This window comes from Dasypus novemcinctus, chromosome 3, assembly GCF_030445035.2.
Source record: "Dasypus novemcinctus isolate mDasNov1 chromosome 3, mDasNov1.1.hap2, whole genome shotgun sequence".
Taxonomy (NCBI): domain Eukaryota; kingdom Metazoa; phylum Chordata; class Mammalia; order Cingulata; family Dasypodidae; genus Dasypus; species Dasypus novemcinctus.
Window position 1 is genome coordinate 92,054,473 of NC_080675.1, and position 22,812 is coordinate 92,077,284.

A 22,812-nucleotide genomic window follows, 5' to 3' on the forward strand; every position below is an offset into this window, starting at 1 on the left:
CTCAGGAGACTGAAAACCATGTGTCAGTCCTACAGTAAAGCTGATGTCCAAATGGGAACTGGAGATCAAGTTGTATAAAAACCAAGTCCTGTATCCTGTATCCTGCTGTTGGAGGGTCTAGGCTTGGATGCCAGTAGAACTTTGCTCCTCGTGGTCCTCAAGCAAGAGAAAGTAAGCAAACAAGAGGGCACAGAAACCCAAGCCATACAGACACTGCGGCTGTACTTTCTTAGGGAGGCTATTCTCAATCTTTTTTTTTTTTTTTTTTAATATTGGAGGAACCCTTAAAATAATTTTCAAGTCTCGGGGAATCCCTGTATAAACACTATTATATATATCTAAAGCTTATTTTCATTAGCTTGATAGTAAGTTGTAGACACGATAAGCTGATTCTAATTATGTTTTTTTGAGTAGAGAATTTTTTTCTGTGGATCTGTTTATTGCGGTCAACTTATTAATCCACTCCTTTTGTATGGTTCCCCTTCCATAAATGATAGCCACTTTATTAAAGGTTGGTAGTTTAGGCAAGGAGATTCAGCTTTTCTTTTTAAAAAAAAAGCCTATTTGATCTTTTTAACCTTATCGAAGTAGGTCTACAAGTCTTATCACAAATTTACACTGCATGAGATACTAATGAAGTATAGTACATGGTATATGATATGTGCAGAAATGTTATTTCTCCTCTTAAAGCAAAAAAAGATTTTTTAAGCAAACCCTTTTAAAGTAAAATCAGGGAGTCAAAGATAAAGTAAACTTCCTTGAAATTAATCTCTCTTTCTTTTTATAAGTTTAAAAAAATCTTAAGCCAAATATAATACATTTCTGTTAATTAACTGGCTGAAGCCAAAATAGGATTCACATTTTGAAAAGCCAGCTGGATAAATTTATTTTAAATAAAGATGGTAAATTTGTTTTAATTAATGTTATTTACAATATGAAATTTTTTAACAATATTGAATAGTAAAGCAATTAGCTACAACCAAAGAAATATGAATAAAGATATAGCCTAAGACACTATTTTATTAAAACTTTATTTATTTCTCTCCCTTTCCCCTCCCCTCCCACCCCCGTTGTCTGTTCTCTGTGTCTATTTGCTGCATGTTTTTCCTTTGTCCGTTTCTGTTGTTGTCAGCGGCATGGGAATCTGTATTCCTTTTTGTTGCATCATCTTGTTGTGTCAGCTCTCCGTGTGTGTGGTGCCATTCTTGGGCAGGCTGCACTTTCTTTCATGCTGGGCGGCTCTCCTTGTGGGGCGCACTCCTTGCGTGGCACACTCCTTGCGTGGGGTTCCTCTACGTGGTGGGGGGGGCACCCCTGTGTGGCAGGGCATGCCTTGCGCTCATCAGCACTGCGCATGGGCCAGCTCCATATGGGTCAAGGAGACCCAGGGTTTGAACCGGGGACCTCCCATGTGGTAGACAGACGCCCTAACCACTGGGCCAAGTCCACTTCCCATTAAGACTTTTAAAAAACAATTCCCTGAGTGACATGATCAGGCTCAAACAAAGACTTGGCTGTTACAAAATTTTTATGCACATGTATAGTAGTTTCTTGCTCTCTTTTATAGGCCTATCCATGCACACAGAGTGTTATTTTTGAAGCTAAAAACAAAGAATGACATCCATGTCTTTCACTTGAAACTTGTGCTTGCTTTTTTGGTGTGCAAATACTCTGGGTCAAACTTGTGGTAAGTACACACAGATTTCATTTATATCCGAAGAGGGATGAGATCAGTGCTTGTTATTGATGCTTGTTAAACAAGAAAACGCTTGCTCACATATATTAGAAGTTGAAAATTTCAGAAGAATGTTCATTGTTTTCCCATGAATGAAAGCATACACTTCTTTCAAAGAAATCCAAAACTTTTCTCTGACTTGTTTCTGCAACTCTCTTCATCTTTATTTTATTATTATTTTTAAAATAGTAATTGGACATCAGTTGTTTTCTTTTTTCCTCTCCCTTCCCCCCAAGATGGCTCCCTCCTCTGTTTGCTTGTGGTTTGTTTCTTCTTTAGGTGGCACCAGGAACCCAACCTGGGCTCCCACCTCCCTCTCTTCATATTTATTTATTTATTTATTTATCTATCGATCTATTTATTTATTTATTTAATGAAAGCTTTTTTTTTCCTTTATTTATTTTTTTAATGTTACATTAAAAAAAATATGAGGTCCCCATATACCTCCCAGCCCTCTTCCCCCACTCCTCCCCCCATAACAACAACCTCCTCCATCATCATAAGACATTCATTGCATTTGGTGAATACATCTCTGAGTACTGCTGCACCTCATGGTCAATGGTCCACATCATAGCCCACACTCTCCCACAGTCCACCCAGTGGGCCATGGGAGGACATACAATGTCTGGTAACTGTCCCTGCAGCAACACCCAGGACAACTCCAAGTCCTGAAAATGCCCCCACATCATATCTCTTCCTCCCACTCCCTACCCCCAGCAGCCACCATGGCCACTTTCTCCACACCAATGCCACATTTTCTTTGATTACTAATCACAATAGTTCATGGATAGAATATCAGTAAGTCCACTCTAATCCATACTCTATTCCTCCATCCTGTGAACCTTAGAATGGTTGTGTCGACTCCACATCTATATCAAGAGGGGGCTTAGATTCCACATGGATGCTGGATGCAATTCTCCTATTTTCAGTTGTAGGCACTCCTAGCTCCCTGGTGTGGTGGTTGACCTTCTTCACCTCCATGTTAACTGAGTGGGGTAAGTGCAATAAACCAGAGTGTAGGAGTTGCAAGTCTGTTGAGGCTCAGGGCCTGGCTATCACATGGTCAGTCCAGAGATTCCGGTCCCCTGGGTATACATTAAACCCCAGCACCAACTACAGTTCCAGTAAAAGTAACAGGAGAGACTTGTGGACAAAGATCACATCTGAGTCCAGCTCCATCACACAGAAACACAAACTCCAAAGTAGGGCCAAATGACATGGCACTGAACTCCATCTGCCATGACCATAAAACCTGTGGGTCTCTGTAGCCCTCAGAAGAACCAATACCTGGGGTTGTATCTACTTTATCTGTCTCTGGGACTCTGCTGAGGTGTGCATAAGGACAACCCCTCTGATAACCTCCCAGCTCTTTTTGGAGACTCATAGCCACATAAACTCATTTGTCCTTTCCATTTCCCCCTTTTATTCAGGTCAAAAAGCACTTTTAACTTGTATTATATGTAGACTGAGATATTCTGCTGGTTCGAGTTGACCCTTTTATTCAAGGTCATTTTCTAGTTACATCATCAGCTGGTACTTGGTAGTATAATCCCTCGGTGCCAGGGAGGCTCATCCCCAGGAGTCATGTCCCACACTGGGCGGAAAGTAACGCATTTACATGCTGAGTTTGGCTTCAAGACTGGTTGCATTTGAGCACCACGGAGGCTCTCAGCAGGTAACTCTTAGGCACCCTGCAGCTCTAGGCCTTGTTCTTATTTCAGGTGCACAGGCTCACAAGCATAGTCAGTAGTATCAAGGGCTCATTGTTGGACTTTCCTTCTTTTTGGTCTTTGCCATTGCACTTGGGGGATTGTTGCTGTTCTTTTAGGGACTGTGATAGAGTTCCCCTGGCTAGGAATGCTCAGCAAAACCTGGCTTACTCCTTTCTTGAACATACTCCTGCAGATCATCTTTCAGCTCAAACATCCTTTTTGAATTCTTTTTCATCTAAGCAGGGAGATTTCATTATGCAGCAGAGATTTACATGCCCTTTATCCAGGTTTACACACTGCTTTATTTTTTGAGTGAACTGCCTTATAAAGTTAACTGTTTTTGTAGTATGATCCAGAATTTTTTCTTCTAATCTCCTAGAGATTTTGATGCTAGCACCTCCCTGAAGAAAGTAGTATGCTGTGACAATGTCAGGATTTTCTTTTTTCTTTTTCATGCAAGAGACAAACTTGTTATTGAGTCAAATATTTGTGGAGAACCATCAGTGCAGATGCCAACACATCTCCTCCAAGACAAACCTTTTATTCCTAGATATTAAACAAAACATTAAATATATCTTGACCTTTGATTATTTTGGGTACCATTTCATAGCAGAAAATGTTTTCTTAAAATTCACAGTCATTCAGAAATCTTACAAATACTACACAGCATGAGATTTGTTTGGTGAAATCTGTTGGTTTATCAATTTGGATATGAAAGGCTGTTTTTCAGTTTATTACACAAAAACCTCTTTATCATCATGTGACATGTCATAAATGCATCACATATCATACTATTTGAGTGTGGGACCTTTCCAGTTTCTTGTATTGCACATGTCTTAGCCTTTTACTCACTACAGCTTTTCATGCTGAAATTAGTTGGTTCTCACCAACTCTTTGTCTTTTCCTTTTCTTGGAATAACTTGTCTTCTTCTCCATTATTTGCTTCCTGAGTCTTCTCCTTACTTTTTAAAAACGTTTGTTTGGAAAAGTACAAATAGACTATGAAAATATAACTGCAGAACATATGATAAAATGATTAATTATCTTAATTTGTAAAATAACCTTCATACAAATGAATAAGATACCATAAAACAACTTAGAAGAAATTAGGCAAATTATAAGAATGGATAGTTCACAGAAAAAATTTACGTGGTCTGTAAAATTATGGAAATAGGGAAACATACTCAGTCTCAATCATATGTAAAATCATGGACATCAAAATGTCAAGATAAAATCTTTCAGCTTTTAGATTTGTAAAAAAATAAAAAGCTTCATAATACCCAGAGCTGGTAAATGTAATGGAGGAAATAGATACTTTCATACGTTTTTTTAAAAATGGGATTTTATATTGTTGCAACCATTGGGAAGACAAGTTGGCAATATCTATCAAATATTTAAGTGCATGTATATTTTGACTGGGAAATCTCACTATTTGGGATTTACATTGTAAATATATTTGCTAAAATTTCTCATAAATATACATGAAAGAATGTTTACAGAGATATTGTTTAAGAGCAAACAACTGGGAACTACCTAAATATCTGTTGGTAGGAAAATTTAAATTGGAGTATATCAATACAATGCAGGTGTTAAAAAGTGAGGTAGAAACTCAACAACAAAAAAGACAAAAACCCAATTAAAAATGGGCAAAGGACTTAAATAAACATTTCTCTAAAGAAGATATACAAATGGCTAATAAGCACATGAAAAGGTGTTCAACATCAATAGTCATAAGAGAAATACAAATTAAAACCACAATGAGATACCACTTCACACACCCTTGAATGGGTATTATTAAAAATAATGGAAAATAACAAATGCTGGGGATGTGGAGAAATAGGAGCCCTGGTACACTGTTGGTGGGAATGTAAATGAGTGCATCAACTGTGGAAAACAGTTTTGCAGTTTTTAGGAATTTAAGTATAGAATTACCATATGACCTAGCAATCTCACTTCTAGGTATATATCCACAAGAATTGAAAGTGTGGACTTGAACAGGTATCGTACACCATTGCTCATAGCAATATTATTCATAATAGCCAAAAAGTGGAAGCAAGCCAAGTGTGATGGTTAAGGTCATGTGTCAACTTGGCTAAGCTACAGTGTCCAGTTGTTTGGTCAAGCAAACATTGGCCTGATTGTGAGGATATTTGGTGGATTAAAGTCATCTGTCATAGATTGCATCTCTGGCTGATTACATCTACAGTCTACAAAGGAGATTGTCTTCAGCAATAAGAGAAGTCTCATTCAATCAGCTAAAGACCTTAAAGGGAGAACAGATAATTTCAGCTGTCAGAAAAAAGAAATTCTATCTGTACTTCAGCCAGCCAGCTTCTCCTAGAGAACTCATCAAAACCTTCATTGATGTGCTCATCTTGTGGCCTGCCCAGTGGAATCTGGATTTGCCAATCCCTACAGTTGCACAAGCCAATTCCTATAATAAATCTCATAATACTTACATTATAGGTATATGTGTGTGTGTGTGTCTGTGTGTATAAATACATACACACTATACACGTACGTATCTTCTGTCGGCTCTGTTTCCTGGAGAACTCAAACACATCAAGTGTCCTTGACAGATGAATGGGTCAATGAAATTGGTGTATACACACAATGGAATATTATTCAGTCATAAAAGGGAATGAAGTTCTGATACATGCTACAACATGGTTGAACCTCAAAGATATCATGTTGAGTGAAATAAGTCAGATGCAAAAGGACAAATATTACATGATTCCACTTACATGAAATATCTGGAATAAAAAAATTCATAGAAACAGAAGGTAGATTAGAGGTTACAGGGTAGGGCTGGGGGTGGGAAATGGGGAGTTCATGCTTAATGGGTACAGAGTTTCTGTTTGGGAATGATGGAAAAGTTTTGGTATTGAATGGTGGTGATGATAGCACAACTTTGTGAATAAAATTAACATTACTGAATTGTAAGCTTGCAAGAGTTTAAAATGGGAAATTTTATGTTGTAAATTGTTGCCAAAATAAAAAATGTAAGGTAGAGTTGTAGGTGCTGAGGAGGAGCGATGTGAAAAGTACATTATGAAGCAAAGAGAATAAGGTAGAGAACAGTGTGTATAGATAAAAATTGCATGTTCATACAAACGTGCTGGCAAACACAGTCAACATTTTTCTAGAATTAATGGAACACACACACACATAAACAGCCATTGTATTAATATTAATAGTTACCTTGGAGAGAAAAACTGTGAAAGGAAGATTTTATTTTTCATTTCAAAATTTCCAGTTATCTTGAGATTTCTTTTTCTTTTTTTGAGGGAACTTTCAACACAGAGAGTGGAGTTAAATATCATCTTCAGTTTATCACACTCCCACCATCACTGGTTTGAGCAGGACCTTTAAGCCCAATCTCTCCTTTCCTTGGCCTCTGTCCCTCTATGGGCAACCATTCTATTTAATTAAAGTGATTTTACTTGGCTATGTTCTTGTAACATATGTATTGTTTGCTGGTTATGTCGTCTTAATTTATATAAGTGATATGTGCTATAGATCTCATTGTTTTCTTCCTTTTATTTTCCATTCCGCATAATATATGTTGCTCTGGATATCTGTAGTTATTGCTTCTAACTGCTGCAGTGTACTCAAGCTTTTCCCTCTCTACTTTTAAAAAAAGATTTATTTTATTTACTTATTTCTCCCTACCCCTCATTGTTTACACTTGTTGTGTCTGTTCATCTTCCTTGTTTCTTTAGGAGCCACCGGGAACTGAAACTGGGACCTCCGATGTGGGAGGGAGGCACCTAATTGTTTGAGCCACCTCCATTACCTGCTTTGTTGTGTCTCTCATTATGTTTTCTTCTTGTGTCTTTTCTTGTGTCATCTTGTTGCATCAGCTTGCCATGTCAGCTTATGCCTGCCTCTCACACCAGCTCACTGTCTTCTTTATGAGGCACCAGGAAGCAAACTGGGGTCCTCCCATGTGGTGAGCAGGAGCTCAGTTGCTTGAGCCACATCCACTTCCCCTCTCTACTCTGATGATAGATATCTGGATTGCCTCCTGTTCCTGACCATCACAGTCTGAAAAAGCACTCTCATAGATGTTTTCATGGGATCTTGAAGTAGAACTTCTTTGGAAAATATATCTGGGAGTGGGACTTGCTGGTCACAAAGTACAATATATATAATTAGGAATTGTCTGATTGCCCTCTACAGTGACATCACCAGACTACACACCTACCAATAGTGTAAGAGGGTTTTTCTATCCTTATGTCCCTGCCAACATCTGGAATTTTTTCATTTTATAAGTTTTGCCAGCTTAATAAGTGTAAGGTAATATCTCATTATTTAAATTTTTTCATTTTTCTGATAGCTGATGATTTGGGGCCTGTCTTAAATGATTGTAAACCTGTTTGATTTCCTCTCCTGAAAACTGCCCATTCATTTCCTTTGACCATTTTGTGGGGATGATTCCTGCTTTTTAATCTTGAAAGTAGGGAATAGGATTAAAGTGTTCCTATCCAAATCAGTGATGATGAGAGTGACATAAATTGAAGACTATATTAACTCACTTTCCTGATTGTAAAAGCTCCTTCTTTAAAAAAAATTATTGAAGTATATAACTCATATATAAACATACATAAACAATAAGTGTATATAGTAAGAGTTGTGAACTTACAAAACAAACATATTGAACATCATACAGGACTCTCATATCTCACCCTACCACCAATATCTTGCAGTGTTGTTAAACCTTTGTAACTAATGATTAAAGTGCATTGTCAAAATAGTACTACTAACCAAAGTATTTTTTCCCCAACCAACCCTATTATTATTATCTTTATATCATTTATATATGAACATACATAAACAATTAAGTGTATAGTAAATGTTGTTAACTTACAAAGCAAACATGTATAACATCATACAGGGGTCCCATACATCAACCCTCCACCAATACCTTGCATTGTCTTGAGATGTTTTTTACAAATTATGAAAGAATATTGTCAAAATCTTACACTAATTATAGTACTTATCTTACATTTGGTGTGTTTTCCCCCAACCTACCCTAATTATTATTTTTTAAATATATTTTTATGACAGAAGTTGTCAACTTATAAAACAATCATGCAAATGTGCAGAATTCCCAAACAACACCCCTCTATTAACACATCACACTGTGGTAGAATATTTGTTACAGATAAGACACTGTTGTCTTATCTGTTACTAGATAAGATGGTTTGTTACCTTGTCCATAGTGTACATTTGGCTCACATTTTCCATACTGCCCCATTATCAACACAGGACAGCTTTGGCATAGATTCAAGAATATTATATTATTACTGCTAACCACAGTCCATAGGTCAATCCAGCTGTATTTTTCCCATGTTTCTCCACATTCACAACACCCTGAAGTAGGGATGTACATTTGCTCTAGTTCACAAAGGACACTCTTGCATCTGTACCATCAACCACAGTTCTCATCCTCCTCTTGGTTTACTGTACCATTCAGTTCCTAGATTATTCTCTAGCATTTTGTCAGTTGGCATTTACATCCCTAGACTACCATTTTCAGCCACATCCCCATTCATAAACAAGCTGTTACTCACTATGTGTTACCATACACTCTATAAATTTCTACACTTTTACAGTAAAGCTAATTAAAACTTCTACGTACATTTAACATCAGTAGTCCATCTCAGTCTTCCTCTTATCTCCTTTAAGAATCCATCACCTACCACCAGGTCTTGAAGATATTTTCCTACAATTTCTTGTAGGAACTTTATGGTTCTTGCTTTTATTTTTAGGTTTTTTATCCATTTGAGTTCATTTTTGGATAAGGTGTGAGATAGGGGTGTTCTTTTCTTCTTTCAGTGATGGATATCCAGTTCTTTCATCATCATTTGTTGAATGGACTGCTCTGCCTGAACTGTGTGGGTTTGACAAGCTAGTCAAAAATCACTTGACCATACATGTGAAGGTCTGTTTCTGAACCATCCATTTGGTTACATTGGTCTATGTGTCTGTCTTTATAACAGTAGCATAATGTTTTTATCACTATAGCTAGGCAATATGATTTAAAGTCTGGAGATGAGGGTTCGGTTTTCCTTTTCGTGATGTTTCTGGCTATTCAGGATACCTTACCCTTTTATCAGGATTGCATTGAATCTGTATATCAATTTGAGTAGAACTGACATCTTAATGATATTTAGTCTTCCAATCCATGAGCATGGACTATTTTTCCAGTTATTTAGGCCTTTTAAAATTTCTTTTAACATTGAGTTGCAGTTTTCTGAACACAAGTGCTTTACATCGTTGGTTAAGTTTATTCCTGACTATTTGAGTTTTATCTGTCATTTTATTTTCACCACTCATTTGACATTTTTACTTACTTTTATTGATATAATCTTCATTTCTAGACTCTCCTCCAGGCTTCTCTCTCCTTTCTTTTTTTTCAGGCTCTAGCACACCCATTAGTATTTCCTGAAAAAACCAGTCTCTTGGTTAGAAATTCTCTGTTTCTGTTTATCTGTGAATATTCTAATCTTGCCCTCATTTTTGAAAGACAATCTTGCTGGATATAAGTTTCTTGGCTGGAAGTTTTTCTCTTGTAGTATCTTAAATATATCAGACCACTGTCTTCTTGCCCTGTGGTTTCTGGTGAGAAATCAGTACTTAATTTTATTGGGTATCCCTTATATGTTATGCATTGCTTTTCTCTTCCTGTTCTCAGAATTCTCTCTTTGTCTTTGGCATTTGACATTCTGATTAGTATGTGTCTTGGCACATGTTCCTCTCTGACCTCAGCTGCTCTGTTCTCTCCACAAGGTCAGCTGTAGACTGTCAAGCTCTCTCTCTTCCCGGGGCCCTTGCCATGTCTATGGAACCATCTCTATTCCCCTGTGTTCTTCTCCTGTATGTCTCCAGTATCAAAACTCCCTTTTGCTGTTCTTTAGAAGCCTTTTCCAACTTTCTGTATTAAGGAGATATTGGCCCAAATTATTTATCATTAACATCATTTTTTGCCTTGAGGTCTTTAATCTTTCTGGAGCTTTCCTTGTAATACTCTGGTAGGTAGGGATCTAGTTTCATTTTTTTTCCTCTAGTGAATCAGTTTTTCCAATACAATCTTCTAAACAATGTGTAATTAAATTGTGATTAAAACATCAACATTTACTGTATATCAAGTTCTCATCTGTGGTCACAGACTGTTTCTTAGTTCTTTATTCTGTTCCAGTGGCCCATTGTTTTGTTCTTGTGTTATATCACACGGTATTTCATTTTTTACCATGAGATATCACCCAAAGATCAATATATAAAACATAAATCTACCACTTAATGACGTAAAATGAGCACCCAAGTTATCACCACTCAGGTTAAGAAATAGAAAACTGAACAACCTGGAAGCCCTCTATGTGTTGCTTCTCAATTGTAATGCCTTTTCAGTAGTCTTCAAGTAACCACCATACCAACATTTATGGTAATCAATTCCCTGGCTTAAAAATAGTTCATTAAGCATATCTATAAACCCTATACTTTTGCCCATTTTTGAGCTTTATGTAAATAGAATCATACAACATGGATTCTTTTGTACTTGGCTTATTTCTCTCAATAATTGTAAGAGTCATTCATGTTGTTGTGTGTAGCAGTAGGTTATTGTCTTCTTTTTCTATATAGTTTTTCTAGTGTATTTTAAAGAAATGCCCACAATCCTTTACTCATTTCTGTATTCATCCTTTTGCAATGTGGCTTTACCACTCTTCCCTTCAAGAGATGGAATCTATTATTTTCCATTACCTTGACTCTGGGCTGACAATGTAGGATGTTTTGGCCAATCAAATGGGCTCAAAGTGACAATGCACCAGTTCTGATCTTAGTACTTCAGAGCCTCTGACTCACAGTTAATCATGGGTGCACAAGGGAGTTTGGCTGAGACCAGAAGAATTGCCCAACAGGACTCAGCTTAAATTGCTGACCCTCAGAATTGTGAGCTCTATAAAAGCTTGAGGTTTTAAGTCACTAAATTTGAGATAGTCTGTTATGCAGCAGTAGCTAATTGGTACGTATCTCATTGTGTATCTATATCACAATGTATCCATTTTACTGTTGATGGAAATCTGAGTTGTTTCCAGTTTTTTACTAGAAAGAATTGTGCTGCTGTGATATAATCTTATCATTTTTCCTAGTGCATATATGCATGCAGTTCTGTTAGGTATATATCTAGGAGTGGAATTTCTGGCTCACAGAATATGTGTATCTTTAGCTTTAATAGCAAATGACTACTCCCCAGAGGCAGTATTCACAGGAAGGTAAATGATTCTGCACCTCCTGGACCTATGGCCTGCCTTCCTTCTGCAGTGATAGGGACAAGCAAGGATCTTCTGTCTTGGTGATACACAAGGAACTCAGGACAGCACACACAGGGTCATATTTATCAACCAAAGTAAAAGGGATGTGTGGTCTGAGATCATTAATTCTCTTATATTTTGCCATGCAATTCTCTTGCGGAAAGCCAGAGCTCCATGATCCTTCAGTGGATTTCAACATCCTCACATTGCTGGACTCTTCTCTCTGCATCATAGAAGGAGCCCAGTGGCCCAGGATTTGTGGCAACACAGAGGGAATCTGGAGGGTATAGGCCCAGGACCCATGTGGAACTAATATGGACCGGGCTGGTCTCTTTCTGCCTTTGGCTCAGCTGGCCCCCTGAATGGCTTCTGTTTAAAAAGAATTCAAAGGCAGTTAAGTGTGTACATTTAATTCAAACACTCTTATCCTGTTCCATTAATTCAATCTAACAAATATTTGTCAAGAGATTGCAAGTCACCACACAGTGCCCAAGGCCTAGAAGTGTCATTGGTAAACAAGCAGCACGAAAGTCAGAACAAAACATGGAAGAAAAAAACGAGAAAGGCTTTTTTGGTATTTGAGAGTTAGGGGGGAACATGCAATAAACTGATTATCACTGGTTGCCACTCATGTATTAAAGAGAGAAAATTAAGGTTTGCTATTACCAGTTTAAGGCATGGTGAGAAAGTCAGAAGACCTCCTCAGCAGCATTTACAGAAGATGCCATCTCTTATAGTTGGAGGGTAGGTCATGCTGATGATCAGAGACAGGGCTTAATTACAGAAGTAGCAGACCTTATGAGCAGGATGAATTTGTAGTCTTGGGAAGTCTCTCATGTGCCAGAATCATGACCTGGCAAGGAAGGTGTTGAGCTCTGGCATGGGAATATCTGGGTGAATGTGCTTGACAACCGTGAACTCCCAAGAGTCCTCTGAATTCTCTGGGCCTGAGGAAGCAGTCTGCACCCTGCCCCCTGCTCTTGGCTAGAGGACAGCAGGCTTCTCTTGACTGGGGATCAAGGTGTATGCTTTGCAAGATGATAATTGTGTCCCTTAAGTTTGCACCTCCTCCTGGCTTCTAGTCCTGTAACTGGGGTCGAATCTCCACATGGTCCATTAGGGAAGTTCTGATCGTGCTTCAGGAGTGAAACAAATTAATCAACATAAAGTTGCAGTACGTGGATAGTAATAAATAATACCAGCAGAAACTAGAGAACATTCTTGGAGTATATACAAGGGTCCTGGACCAAAGAGGGATTGAATTAAAAGCCTGAATAGGCGGTGGACTTGGCCTAGTGGTTAGGGCATCCATCTACCACATGGGAGGTCTGCGGTTCAAACCCTGGGCCTCCTTGACCCATGTGGAGCTGGCCCATGCGCAGTGCTGATGCACGCAAGGAGTGCCCTGCCACGCAGGGGAGCCCCATGCGCAAGGAGTGCGCCCCGTAAGGAGAGCTGCCCAGCGTGAAAGAAAGTGCAGCCTGCCTAGAAATGGCGCTGCCCACACGGAGGGCTGACACAACAAGATGATGCAACCAAAAGAAACACAGATTCCTGTGCCGCTGACAACAGAAGCAGATAAAGAAGATGCAGCAAATAGACATAGAGAACAGACAACCGGGGTGGGGGGGGGAGGGGAGAGAAATAAATAAATAAATAAATAAATCTTTTCAAAAAAAGTCTGAATAAGGGAGAATTTATTGATATGATGACTCAGGATTTAATATCCAGGTATAGACACCTGGTACCAGTCCTAACATGTTGCTTATTGGCACCTCAAAGCTTGCAAAAAATGACAGCTTATAGGAAATAAAGTGGAGATGCTGAAAATGCCTTAGCAGAGTACTTAAGAAGTAGTCAAAAGATTCAGAGAAATGGTTATTCTATAAGGGGCTTATTAAATAAGATTGAGAACCTACCGACTGATTACATTCCCCAGAGAGTTTAGAAGACACTTACTATACAAAAGCAATGAGGAACATACTAGTGCTAGGGCGGCTGGTGTCACTGAGCTGCTCAGCGGTGGCTGCTCTCTGCAGGCCAGGGCAAAGGTAGGACAGACTGCTATGGAACTCGGCTTCCGAGAGTCAATGTGGATAATAGGATTCCAGAATAGCAGAGTCCATTTGTCAACATTTAATTATAAGATGCAAAAGGAGACATAGTTGTCAGAATGAGCAGTAAAATTAGAACGGCAGCCAGGGTCTTGACTAGAAGTGTCTGTGGCAATGGCTAATAAACCATGATGTGTCTTCATAGGCGGCCAAGGAGGAAGATGCTGCTTGATCCATATAACCAAAGAAAAAAATCAAAAGTGGATGAACCGGAGCTGATGTCACCTACCACAATGGAGAGTAATGATCCCTTGTCCAGTTTCCAGACCTGAGTCAGTTCTTAGACACAGAGCCCATGGATTGAAGGTGAATTTGGGTCTTCTTAATAAAAGACCCTAAAAACCCACAGTGTATATGTATATAATAGAGATTCATTTGATCTCTCCCCAACTTATAACTGTTTACTGGGAAAAGGAGAATTTCCAGATATTTTGGGTGCAAATGCACTGGGGTAAGTGTATGAATGTATACTGATGTCTGTTCTAAGTTAACTCTCCTATTCTTTGTCACAATATTGTCTAAATCAGACTTGACTTTCTGGACATTCCACAGAAAATCACACTGGTCCATTATATTAATGACATCATCTTATTTGCACTTTCCCCCACAGTTCACCCTCCGCCAGCTAAGTAGAGTTACATGTTTCTGTACCTGCCCAGACACTCCCACCCTGCCCCTGAAGACTTCGTCCTGACACCTAGCTCCTGTCTCTAAACCTGGAGCACAATCAACAGGCAGAAGTGTTTTCTAAGTAATTGCAAATTCTTTTCTTTCTCTAAAATTCCTATAACATATTTGTATTTTAAAAATAAAGTTAGTAAAGTACTATCTCAATAGTTCAAACTATGCTTGGTATATGAAGACTTTTTCAGAGAGAGGAAATCAGAGATGAGGTGGGGACCGTGCTACTTCTGCTTCTTTTGCAGTTAAGCCTTGCTGTGGGGTTGTTTGGGTTATTTGCAGCAACGATTGCACCAGACTTGTGCCTTTCACATCTTGCCCGAGTGTGTTCCCTCAGGCAAAGCATAATCTCCCATGGAACCCAAGCTACAAGAGTTTAGTGTCCCCTGCCTGAAGGAGCCCACATTCACATCTGGGTATGTACTTCCTTTCTTTTCTCTCATTTCTCAATAAACTCTTTTTACTAGCCTAACTAAAAAAAAAAATTTTTTTTGAGTAACTCCCAGGGCTGGAATGCTGCTGGGTGACCCAACCTACTCACTGCCAGTCATGGTTTGGGAGATGCTGAAGTGAAAAAGAGAGACGCAGGCCTTGCCCTTGAGGAACTCCTCGTCTAGTGGGGAGGCAGACAATGAACAAAGAAATACATACTATATTGGCAGACAGAGATAAATTCGGGGAAGAAGATTAACTCAGATGAGGGCAAGAGAAGGCAGAAGCATGCTGCTTTACAAAGGGGTCAGAAAAGCTTTTGAGGAGATGACTTCTGAGCAAAGACCTGAATGATGTAATGAGGAGAACAAGCCTTGGGAGCACTGGGAACTCAAGCCCTGGTTGGTGTTAGGTTGTATTTTCTTTTGTCTAGACTGCTGTCACAGGTACAAAATAATCATAGTGCCAGGGAGAACTGTGGTTCCCAAACTTAAAAAAAAGTTTATTGTGGAAACATATATAACACAGAATTACCCATTTTAAACATTTTAAGTGTGTACCTTAGTGGTATTAGTTACATTCACAGTGTTGTGCTACCATCACCACCATCCATTACCAAAATTATTTCATAACCCTAAACAGAAATTTGGCATGTGTTAAGAATTAACACCCACTCACGCTCTCCCCCTGGCCCCTGGCAACCTGTAATCTACTAAATATCTCTAGGAATTTGCTTAATCTAGATATTTCATATAAATGCAATTATATAATATATGTCCTTTTGTGTATGGTTTATTTCACTCAACATAATGTCTTCAAGGTTCATCCATGCTGTGGTGTGTGTGATGATAAAGTTCACGTTCATTTGACCAGGTAATGGTGTCTAGTTTTTTGGCTGAGCAAGTACTGGCTGATTGTTGCTGTGAGGATATTTCATGGACTTCAATCATCAATAAACTAATTGTATCTATGGCTGATTATATCTACAATCAACTGAGGAGATTGTCTTCAATGATGAGAGAAGTCACATACAATCAGTTGAAGGCTTTAAAAGGAGAACTGATGGTCAGCAGTCAGAAAGGAAAATTTCTATCTCTACTTCAGCCTCTCCTGGGGAATTAATCAAAACCTTCATCAGAGTTCCCACTTTGTAGCCTAACCTACAGAATTTGGACTTGCCTACCCCCAAAATCATGTGAGCCAATTCCTATAAAAAAAATCTCATACTATTTATATTATCTCTATATTTATATACCTGTATATCTGTATACCTATACCTATACCTATACCTATACCTATACCTATACCTATACCTATACCTATACCTACACCTGTATCTATTTCTTGTTGGCTCTGTGTCCCTAGAGAAACCTGACCAAGACAGATTTTGTTGCCAGGAGCGGGGTGCTGCTGTTGCAAATACTGAAAATGTGGAAATGGTTTTGGAATTGGGTAATGGGTAGACCCTGGAAGGATTGTGAAATGCTTGATAGAAAAGATCTAGATTGCTGTGAAGAGACTATTGGTGGAAATATGGGTGCTAATGATACTTCCAATGAGGCTTTAGATGGAAATGATGAATGTGACATTGGAAACAGGAGGAAAGGTGATATTTCTTTAAAAGTGGCAGAGGACTTGGCAAAATTGAATTTTGATATAAGATGGAAGGTAAAGCTTGAGAGTGATGAAGCTGGGTAATTAGCTGAGGAGATGTCCAAACTAAGTGTAGAGAGGCTATTTTCTCCTTTCAGCTTTTTTTTTTTTTAATGTATTATTTATTTATTTCTCTACCCTTCCCCCTGCCCTGTTGTCTGCTCTCTGTTTCCATTCACTGTGTGTTCTTCTGTGTCCGCTTGGATTCTTGTCAGTGGCACCGGGAATCTGTGTCTCTTCTGTTGTGTCATCTTGCTGCATCAGCTCTCTGTGTGTGCGGCACCACTCCTGGGCAGGCTGTACTTTTTTCATGCAGGGCAGCTCTCCTTACGGGGCGCACTCCTTGCGTGTGGGGCTCCCCTATGTGGGAGACACCCCTGTGTGGCATGGCACTCCTTGCGTGCATCAGCACCGTGCGTGGGCCAGCTTGCCACACGGGTCAGGAGGTCCTGGGCTTGAACCCTGGACCTCCTATGTGGTAGGTGGACACTCTATCCGTTGATCGAAATCCACTTCCCTCTCCTTCCAGTTTATAGTCAAATGTGAGGGGGAAAGGATAAGCTGAGAACTGTACTCATGAAATTGATGATTTTGAAAATTCTGAGCTTTTTGAAAGCAAGTTTCTAGAGACCTGTGCTCCATGTGAGAGTTTAAGTGAACAAGGGCCCAGACAATCATTACAAGGGAAGCCAGGATTGGAAATGCAGTTATCCAGGAAAGATATGTGGATAGTCTTTTGTTTGATCATTTGGACACCTGTGACATGCAAAACTGCCAAGATTTTTTTGTGAGATCTGAATAAACAGAACTTCTGCAAGTCTAGATTAAAAGGGACAGAGAAGGGAAAAATTGAAGGGAAAATCACTTCAAGGGCAAAACCATGGAAGCTAAGGTCTGGTCCGAAGACATCTTCCTGAGAGTAGACCCATTCATGTGTGTAGTGTGGAAAGAGTGAGTCTACCCTGATGCTTAGAGAAGGTGGGCCTTCTGCCCCTTTGTTCAGGAAGAGTGCTGCTGCTTCAGTGCTCAGAGAGAGGGTGGAGCCTGTACTCTGGGATTGTGGAGAGCCTGGCTGCCAACTCATTGTTTGGAGACGTGGAGGTTTCACCCCAATGTTTGGGAAGAAACTGGCTATTGCATAAGCACTTGGAAGGGGTGAGGCTGCCACTTCATCAGGACCATAGGACAAAATATCATTCTACACGTGATTCTTAGATCTTGAAATCTAATGGAATATACTCTCCTGGGTTTCAGAATTGTTTGGAACCCATGATCCCTGTTTTCCTTCCAATTTCTCCCTATGGAAATGGGGATGTTTATCCTATGCTTGTCCCTCCAATGCATTTTTTAAAAATTTAATATTATTTATTTCTTTCCCCTTCCCTCCCCCCCCAGTTGTCTGTTTTCTGTGTCTATTTGTTGCATATTCTTCTTTGTCCGCTTCTGTTGTCAGCGGCATGGGAATCGGTGTCTCTTTTTGTTGCGTCATCTTGCTGCGTCAGCTCTCCGTGTGTGTGGCACCATTCTTGGGCAGGCTGCACTTTCTTTTGTGCTGGGCAGCTCTCCTTATGGGGTGCACTCCTTGTGCATGGGACTCCTTCTATGTGGGGGACACCCCTGCGTGGCAGGGCACTCCTTGTGCGCATCAACACTGCACATGGGCCAGCTCCACACGGGTCAAGGAGGCCCGGGGTGTGAACCGCAGACCTCCCATGTGGTAGACAGTCACCCTAACCACTGGGCCAAGTCCGCTTCACTTCTCCAATGTATTTTGGATGCAGATAACTTGCTTTCTTGGTTTAACAGGTCTACAGCTGGAATAAAGTTGTGCCCCAGGACAGACCACAGCTATAACCGATTGTGATAAGGTTGTACTAAGTATTGGTTCTGAAATGACTTAAGGCTTTTGGGATATTGTGATGGAATGAATGTATTTTGCATATAGAAATAAAATGTCTTTTTGGGGTCCAGAGGGTCGAGTGTGGTGGTTTGAAACTGTAGGTACCCCAGAAAAATAAGTTCTTAAATAAAAAAAAAAGATTTATTTATTTCTCTGTCTGCTCATTGTGCACTCATCTTTTTAGGAGGCACTGGGAAATAAACCCAGGACCTTCCACGTGGTAGGCAGGGACCCAACTGCTTGAGCCACATCTGCTTCCCATGTTCTTAAAATTAATCCATTTCTGTGGATGTGAACCCACTGTAAGTAGGACCATTTGATGAGATTACTTTAGTTACAGTGAGGCCCTCAGCCAGGATGGGTCTTAATCCTATTACTGGAGTCCTTTACAATTGGAGTGGAATTCAGACAGAGAGAAAGCCACAGAAGCAAGAAGCTGAAATTGAATGGAACCTTGATGAGAATGGAGAGGCCAGGGGAAGCTGCCAAGTGTATTAGTCAGCCAAAGAGGTGCTGATGCAAAATACCAGAAATTGGTTGGTTTTTATAAAGGGTATTTATGTGGGGTAGGAGCTTACAGATACCAGGCCATAAAGCATAAGGTACTTCCCTCACCAGAGTCTATTTTCACGTGTTGGAGCAAGATGGCTGCTGACATCTGTGAGGGTTCAGGCTTCCTGGGTTCCTGTCTCCAGGGTCTTGCTTCTCTCTGGATTCAGGGTTCCTCTCTTCCTGGGGCTGGCTCTTGTTTCCTCTGTGAGCTTACTTCCCGGGGTTCCAGCTTAAGGCTTCAGCATCAAACTCCAACATCAAAACTCCAACACCAAAAACCCTCAACTCTGTTCTTTGCCATGCCTTTTATCTGTGAGTCCCCACCCTTGATCCCCACCCCAATGCCTTAATGACGTGGCCCAATCAAAGCCCTAATCATAACTTAATCATGCCCAGGTACAGACCAGATTACAAACACAATCCAATATCTATTTTGGGAATTCATAACCATATCAAACTGCTACACCGTGTGACAAGTTAAGGACCAAAGTTTGCCAGCATCCTGCTGCAGAACACCACAGTCTGCAGGAAGGAAGCACTGCCTTGATGTCGCCATGATTGTTTTTGGACTTTTAATCAGGCTCAAACTGTGAGCAAATGAATTCCCATTGTTTAACCCAACTCATTTTGTTTATTCTTTTGTCTGTCAATTGACACTTTAGTGTTTCCAATTTTTGGTGATTGTGAATAATGCTGCTGTGAACCTTGTTGTGTAAATATCTGTTCCAGTACCTGTTTTCAATTCTTTGGGGTATATACCTAGAAGTGGAATTGCAGAGTCATGTGATAATTCTATGTCTAACTTTCTGAGTAACCACCAACTGTTTTCCACGTGGCTGCACCATTTTACATTCCTGCCAACAATGTACAGCGTTCTTATTTCTCCTCGTTTTCCATTTTTAAAACAGTAGCCATTCCAGTGGGTGTGAAATGATATCTCATTGTGGTTTTGATTTACATTTCCTTGATGATCATATTGAACAAGTTTTTATGTGCCTATTAGTCATTTATATATCTTATTTGGAGAAATGTCTATTCAAGTTCTTTGCCCATTTTGTTTGTTTGTGTATGTGGGAGGGGGAGGGTTATTGGACCATAGTTTATTTAATCAGTCCTCTCTTTTTGGACATTTGAGTAGTTTCCATTCTTTTGTAATTACAAACACTGCTGCAACGAATAGGCTTGTTTATGTATCTTTTCATAGTCTTTGTCAGTGTGTCTTTGGATTAAGTTGCTAGAAATGACAGTAACTTTGCTAAATTTTATCATATTTCCTTCCAAAGGAATCGCACCATTTTGTATTCCCATCAACTATATATGAATCTGCCCAATTTTATGATTTTTTTATAATAAACTTTATATTTAGAGAATTTTTGGATTACAGAAAAGTTATTATATATCAAAAGAATAAGGGATTACCATATAACCCACCCTCTCCCCCTTCCACATTTTCCCTTATTAATAACATCTTATATTAGTGTGGTACATTTGTTACAATTGATGAACCAGTATTGAAGCACTGCTATTAACCAAGGTCTATAGTTCACATTATGGTTTACACTTTGTACTATACAGTTTTATAGGTTTTGACAAAATGTATAATGGCCTGTAAGTGCCATCGCAATATCATGTAGAACAATTCCAATGCTCTAAAAATGCACGATGTTCCAGTGACTCTTCCCTGCCCCAAGAACCTCTGGTAACCACCGTCTTTATATCAATGTTACGGTTGTTCTGTCACTACAGTAACAATAAGCCTACCTTGGTCTGTGATTGCATTCCACCCTTATGTTTGTTCATGCCACAGTCTTGAGGATTTCGATAATCATGTCCACTGTACTTCAGGTTGAGAGGAGCTAAGATCTTACGGGCTTTGCCCATTTTAAAATTTGTCTTTTTGTTATTGAGAGTAGAAGTTCGTTATATATTTTGGATATGAAACTCATCATATATATAATTTGCAATTATTTTCTCCATTCTGTGGGTTGTTTTTTACTTTCTTGATAATGTCCTTTGAGGCATACGAAGTTTTAGTTTTGAAAAAGTCCAGTTTATCTTTTTCTTTTTTCTTGTGCTTTGGTTGTTAGAGCTAAGAAATCATTGCCAAATCCAAGATCATGAAGATTTTGCCCTGTATTTTTGTCTAAGAGTTTTATGGGTTTAGCACTTATGTTTGGATTCTTGGTCCATTTTGAGTTAATTTTTTTTAATGGTCCTAAATTTTATTTATTTTTATATTTTAATTTTTTAATATAATTTTTATCTTTTAAAAAGATACTTAGATTACACAAAATGTTACACACAAAAATTATAAGGGATTCCCATATGCCCCACTCCCCATACTTCTCACCCTTCCCCACATTAACAACTTCTTTCATTGGTGTGGTACATTCATTGCAATTGATGAACATATTTGAAGCATTGCCACTAAGCATGGATTATAGTTTACCTTGTAGTTTACACACTCTGTCACTCAGTTCTGTAGGTTATGGCAGAATATATAATGGTCTGTATTTGTCATTGCAGTGTCACTCAGGACAATTCCATGTCCCCATGTTAGACCTCTTTTTCCCTCTCCCTGCCTTCAGTACCTCCAGTGGCCGCTATCTCCACATCAAGGATATAATTTCTTCCATTGCTAGAATATTAATAAATCTATAGTAGAATACCAGTAAGTGCATTTGAATCCATATTTTATTCCCCAATTCTGAGGATTCTGGTATGGTGATGCTACTCCACCTCTAATTGAGAGGGGGCCTTGATCCCATATGGCTGATTGTTGGGACTCTCTTGCTTGTAGTTATGGACTCTCTTGGTTTCTTGGTATGGTGGTTGCCTATCTTCACCTCTTTGTTAGTTCTTCTGGGTTGGTACAATGAACTGGAGAGTAGGATGTTGCAACTCTGCTGAGGCTTAGGGCCCAGGTGGCATATGGACAGCCCAAAGATTCAAGTCTCTTAGGCGTACACCTACAAACTCCAGCACCAACTATAGGTTCAAATAGAAGGGACAGAAGAGTCATGGTGGCATAAGTCACATCTGAGTCCACATTTTGAGTTAATTTTTGGATATGATGTGAGCCGGGGTCTAACTTCATTCTTTTGCATGGGGGCATCCAGTTTTCCCAGTACCAATTTTTGAAGAGACTATTCTTTTTCCCTTTAATGTACTTGGCACCCTTGTTGAAAATCTCATGCAGCTCCTGGAAGAATTCTGAAAAGCAAGTTCATTCTCACTCATTCTTCAGTTAACATCTAGATTTAAATTGTTGTAAAGGAAGTAATTTCTGGCATATTTAAAATATTCATATTTTCAAATAAAACTGTTATATAACTCTTTTAGACATATCCAATGGAATCTAAATGCTATAGAAATGTGATGCCCATCATTATTGGTTTAAAAAGAATACACAAATCTCCAAGTATGGACATTTATGGATGTAGTAAGGCATGAATGGTGGCCCAGGGTGTCTTCTGAAACTGGCTGTGGTAGCACCTTTCTGATCCCACAGCTGCCTGATTGTGGCCAACGTGGTGATTTCCTTGACAGGTCACTTCTGCTGTGGCATCTGGGGATCAAGCCCTTCCCGTTGCTTGAATCTTTCCTTTCAGAGGAGCATTTGTGAAGTATCAGAATATTGTAATACAGTAAAACATTCACCACAAGTTAAATAGAAATAAGCTTTCCATTACAGTATCCATGATACTATATAGCTGTG

General features: G+C 39.3%; 1 long non-coding RNA gene across 1 annotated transcript in view; it reads left to right on the forward strand.

Moving 5' to 3' along the window:
* The window catches only part of LOC131277962 (uncharacterized), a 114,182-nt gene extending 99,955 nt beyond the window's left edge, over window positions 1-14,227 (forward strand). Inside the window, exon 3 of the long non-coding RNA XR_009185042.2 lies at window positions 14,022-14,227. This is a non-coding gene — a long non-coding RNA (uncharacterized lncRNA). The remainder of the gene's footprint in view (window positions 1-14,021) is intronic.
* Window positions 14,228-22,812: the final 8,585 nt, after the last annotated feature.